The 5,615-nt window shown below is 45.7% G+C and overlaps 1 long non-coding RNA gene across 1 annotated transcript; it reads left to right on the forward strand.

Moving 5' to 3' along the window:
• The first annotated feature begins 737 nt into the window (after positions 1 to 737).
• Positions 738 to 5,251, forward strand: LOC126943351 (uncharacterized). The gene is made up of 3 exons (XR_007721741.1): positions 738 to 888; positions 2,250 to 2,412; positions 5,037 to 5,251. It is a non-coding gene; the product is annotated as an uncharacterized LOC126943351 (long non-coding RNA).
• Positions 5,252 to 5,615: the final 364 nt, after the last annotated feature.

Consider the following 5,615-nt stretch of genomic DNA (forward strand, 5'->3'; position numbering starts at 1 on the left):
CTGTCATTCCATTTATTTTTTATGTGTGCTGACAAAGCAAGGACTTATATGTAGGAATTATTCTGTGAGCATATAGTATATAGAACTTTCTTTTGAGACAGGGTCTCAAAAATATATGACGTATGGCCAGGTGCTGTGGATTGCGCTTGTAATCCCAGCAGTTTGCAAGGCCGAGGCGGGTGGATCACCTGAGGTCAGGAGAACGAGACCAGACTGGCCAACATGGTGAAACCATGTCTCTACTAAAAATATAAAAAATTAGCCGAGCGTGGTGGCGCACACCTGTAGTCTCAGCTACTCTGGAGGGTGAGGCAGGAGAATATCACTTGGAGGTTGTATATGTGTGTGTGTGTGTGTGTGTGTGTGTGTGTGTGTGTGTGTGTGTGTTTTCTAATTCTTTCGAGACACAGCCTGGCTATATTGCCAAGGCTGGAGTGTAGTGGTGCGATCTCGGCTCACTGAAACCTCCACCTACCAAGGCAGCCTCCTGGATTAGTGTCTACAGGCATGCACCACCACACCAGGCTAACTTTTGCATTTTTTGTACAGATGAAGTTTCACCGTGTAGCCCAGGCTTGTCTTGAACTCTTGAGCTCAAATGATCCTACCACTTTGGCATCCTGAAGTGCTGGGATTAGAGATGTGAGCCACTGCACCCAATCGGTACTTGCGTATTTTTTTAATCGAGGAGCTTTTACAGCATTGCCTGTGGTCTGTCCTGGAAGAGGTTTGTGTGTATAACAATGTATATTCTTCCACATCTTAGATTCCATTTTGGGTGCCCCCGTGGGGACTATGTGTGTCTGTGCTGGAACTCAAGTGTCACTTGGCTGAAAATCCATTGCTGTTCTCTAGAAATCCTGCCCAATTCTCTTGGTTAAAGATAAGGTATGTCTAGCGGGCATTGCTTTTTCTCTTTGGGAACAAAGCTCAGGAGGATTGTCCCTTGATGAACAAGGCTAACCTGCTGAGCCTTTGAAGCAAGAAGCTGGAGATGGTCCTTCTAGTGGGGTTTTATTCTGGATTCCAGAAAACATGCAAACAGGGCCAGTAAATGCATCTTTATTTTTGTGTCCATTTAAAACTGGTCAAGGAAAATTCCAACAAGAAACCCAGGGTGCTGGAGCCAAAAGATCTCAGGCTGTGACCCTCCAGAGGGAAGTATTTTCTGTTGTCTGAAGGAAAAGAAAGTGCTTCCCTTTGGACTGTTTCGGTTTGAGAAAAGCAACATTGCAGTTGATGCTGATCTTGCAGAGCATGCTTATCATCAGACTCGGATGATGGTGGGCTTCTGATTTTGTTCTTTTTTTTTTTTCCAAGACAGGGTCTCTGTTGCCCAGGCTGGAGTGTGGTGGCAGTTCCAACCGTGCTCTCTTGGGCCCAAGTGATCCTCTATTCATTCATTCATTCATTCATTCATTCATTCATTCATTCAGAGATGGAATCTGGCTCTGTGACCCAGGCTGGAGTGCAGTAGGATGGTCTCCACTCACTGCAACCTCCACCTCCCAGGTTCCAGTGGTTCTGCCACCTCAGCCTCCCAAGTAGCTGGGATTACAGGCACCTATCACCATGTCTTGCTAATTTTTGTATTTTTAGCAGAGATGGGGTTGCACCATGTTTGTTGGGCTGGTCTCAACTCCTGACCTCAAGTGATCTGCCTCCCTGGCTTCCAAAAGTGCTGGGATTACAGGCTTGAGCCACCGTGCCCAGCCTCAAGTGGTCTTCTTGAGTCAGTCTCCCAAGTAGTTGGGATTACATGGGGCCTGCCACCACACTTGGCTCAGGATTTAATTTTTGGTAGAGGACGGTCTCAACTCCTGAGCTCAAGCGATCCTACAGGTGTGAGCCACCTTGTCCTGATGAGCCATTTCAAAGATAGTTGACTTGGCCAACTATCACACCTTTGAATAGCCACTGCACTCCGGCCTGGGCCAACATAGCAAGATCCCATTTCTTTAAAAACATAGATTACATGACACCTGGTCCCACAGACTTAATTTGAGTTGGTCATGTCATACAATGTCCTCCCATCATTTTAGTGTAATCAATCCAAACCATGTTTCCTTCATTAAGAGAGTGAGTAATCCTCCAAGTGTCTCCAGTCTATTCCGTAATCCACAATGGATGTCCGTATTGGTACAATTTCTTTTTGTTCCTGTTCACTCATGTCTTTTTAGTTTAATCTGCTTGTCCGTAACACTGAAATTTGTTTTTCCCCAACAACTTGCCATCATTTCTCGGAATAGACTCTCTGCAGGAAGGGTGTAGTCGATTCAACCCTCACCCACTAATGCCAACCCCAGTGAGTTCTTGGACTGCAGCTGCCCTGTTTATCCTGCTTTCTTTGGGTGACGATTCCGAGGTACCATTCCAATGGGCTAAACCTTGCATCTAAATGCCAGTTACTTGGTAAGATGTCCAATGTTTGCTGTGGCTAATATAAGAAACTGTTGGCTGGGCGTGGTGGCTCACGTCTGTAATCCCAGCACTTTGGGAGGCCGAGATGGGTGGATCACCTGAGGTCAGGAGTTCGAGACCAGCCTGGCCAACATGGTTGAAACCCCATCTCTACAAAAGTACAAAAAAAATTAGCTGGGCATGATGGCGGGTGCCTGTAATCCCAGCTAGTTGGGAGACTGAGGCAGAAGAATCACTTGAACCTGGGAGGCGGAGGTTGCAGTGAGCTGAGATCATGCCACTGCACTCCAGCCTGGGTGAGAGAGCGAGACTCTGTCTCAAAAAAAAAAAAAAAAAGAAAGAAAAAAGAAACTGTTGTAGGCAAGACGAATCTCAAGTCATGGTGATAAATGTAGCATGCGACAAAACCACAGTTATTTTCACAAAAATCTTGAGGACCCTAGAAGGGGCTCCCTAGTAACAGGTGGAATGTTCAGCAGCTCTTCTTGTTGCCATAGTGAGCGATGCGTGTTCTTCCAGCCCTCAACACCTTTTATTTATTTATTTATTTACTTTTTGAGACAGAGTCTCATTCTGTCGCCCAGGCTGGAGTGCAGTAGTGTGATCTCAGCTCACTGCAACCACTGCCTCCCGGGTTCAAGTGATTCTCCTGCCTCAGCCTCCCGTGACTACAACAGTGCGCCACCATGCCCGGCTAATTTTTGTATTTTTAATAGAGACAGGGTTTCGCCATGCTGGCCAGGTTGGTCTGGAACTCCTGACCTCAGTTGGTCCATCTGCCTCAGCCTCCCAAAGTGCTAGGTGTGAGCCCTCACGCCTGGCTGTCAACGACTTTTCCTACATGGAAATTATTCGGGCACTGGTTTATAGACTCTCACGTGGGGTCGGGTAGAGTTAAAGGGACCTCAGTGTCCCTTACAGATGGGATGTGCACTGCTTAGCAGGAGTACAGAGGTGGAGTGCATGAGTTTGAGTTTTCATTGGGGAAATGAAGCTGAAATCTTAGGTGCATGACCAGGTCATCTATGCAACGAGACGGGGGTCTCACTATGCCGCCCAGGCTAAAATGGGCTTAGATCCTCCTGCCTCTGCCCCTCCCCAGTCCTTAGTAGCTGGGACTACATGTGAATATTAACCCATGCACAGGCAAGAAGAAAGTAAGGACTGTTATTTGGTTCACACCCGGCCCCCAGTTAAATTTGTATTTCAGATAAACAATGTATTTGAGATGTACTTGGACGTTGCTGTTTAAATGTGGGCATCTTTTGCTTTTTCCTAATTTTAAATATGGGACTAGTCTGGGTATGGTGACTTCCGCCAGTAATTCCAGCACTTTGGGAGGCTGAGACAGGAGGATCACCTGAGGTCAGTTGTTCAAGACCAGTCTGGCCAGCATGGTGAAACCCCGTTAGTACTAAACATACAAAAATTGCCCGGGCGTGGTGGTGCCCACCTGTAATCCCAGCTACTATGGAGGCTGAGGCATGAAAATTGCCTGAACCCAGGAGTGACAGAGCGAGATTCAGTCTCAAAAAATAAATTTATTAATTAAAAATAAATATAGGCCGGGCGTGATGGCGCATGCCTGTAATCGCAGCACTTTGGGAGGCCAAGGAGGGCGGATCATGAGGTCAGCAATTCAAGACCAGCTTGGCCAACATAGTGAAACCCCGTCTCTACTAGAAATACACAAAATAGCCGGGTGTGGTGGCACGCACCTGTAATCCCAGCTACTTGGGAGGCTGAGGCAGGAGAATTCACTTGAACCCGGGAGGTGGAGGTTACAGTGAGCAGAGATCGCACCATTACATTCCAGCCTGGGCAACAGTGCGAGACTCTGTCCAAAATAACTAACTAAATAAATATAAATAAATAGATGAATATGAGACCATCATGGACTTGGGTGTCGCCTTTGTGCAGGGACCAGGGTATTCTGTGTCATTTAAATGTTTTTATGTGTACTGCCAAAGCAAGCACTTACATGTAGGAATTATTCCTCCTATAAGCATCCAATATTTGGAACAGGGTCTCAAAAATACATGATGTATATTTCACTTTATATTCTTATATATATAAAAAATATACACACAAAATACTCTTCTAAACAGAGAGAATACTCTGATATCACTCTGGGGGTGTGTGTGTGTATGTGTGGTTTTTTTTGAGACAGTGTCTGCCTCTGTCACCCAAGATGGAGTATAGTGGTGCGATCTTGGCTTACTGCACCCCCCACCTCCCACGTAAACCTGCTGAATTAGTGTCTACAGGCATGCACCACCACACTTGGTAACTTCTGTAATTTTTGTACACATGGGTTTCACCATGTTGTCGGCACAGGTCTCGAGCTCCTGAAGCAGGTGATCTCCCGCCTGGGCCTCCTAAAGGTTGAGGAATTAGACGTCTGAGCCATCGGGCCCCATTTGTACTTGTGTATTTCTGTTCAAATTTTATTGAGGAGTTTTTGCGTCCTAGCCTGTGGTCTACCCTGGAGCGTGTTTGGGCATACGACAGTGTATATTCTTCAACATCGTAGACTCCATTTCAGATGCTCCCTTCGTGACTGTGTGTCCCTGTTATGTCAAGAACATAACCTTGTATGTTTTTGAACATTGTAGATTCTACTTTGGATGCTGCCATCGGGACTGTGTGTCCCTGTGCTGGAACTCAAGTGACACTTGGCTGAAAATCCATTGATCTCTAAAAATCCAGCCCAATTGTCTTGGCTAAATACAAGGTACGTATAGTAGGCATTGCTTTTTCTCTTTGGGGACAAAACTCAGGAGGATTGCCCCTTGAACAAGGCTAACCTGCTGAACCTTTGAAGCAAGGAACTGGAGACAGTCCTTATAGAGGTTTATATTCTGGGTTCCAGAAAACATGCAAACAGGGTCAATAAATGCATCTTTTATTTTTGTGTTCGTTTTAACCTGGTCAAAGAAAATTCTAAGAAAAAATCCACGGCGTTGGAGCAAGAAGATTTCAGGCTGTGACCCTCTTGAGGGAAGCACTTTCTGTTGTCTGAATAAAAAGAAAGTGCTTCCTTTTAGAGGCTTACGGTCTGAGAAAAGCAACGGTGAAGTTGATGCTGATTTTTGTAATATCTTTGCAGAGCATGCTTATTATCAGACTTGGATGATGTTGGGGTTTTGTTTTTCTTTTGTTTTTTATCTTAGACAGGGTCTCTGTTGCCCAGG

Source organism: Macaca thibetana, chromosome 19 (assembly GCF_024542745.1).
Source record: "Macaca thibetana thibetana isolate TM-01 chromosome 19, ASM2454274v1, whole genome shotgun sequence".
NCBI lineage: Eukaryota > Metazoa > Chordata > Mammalia > Primates > Cercopithecidae > Macaca > Macaca thibetana.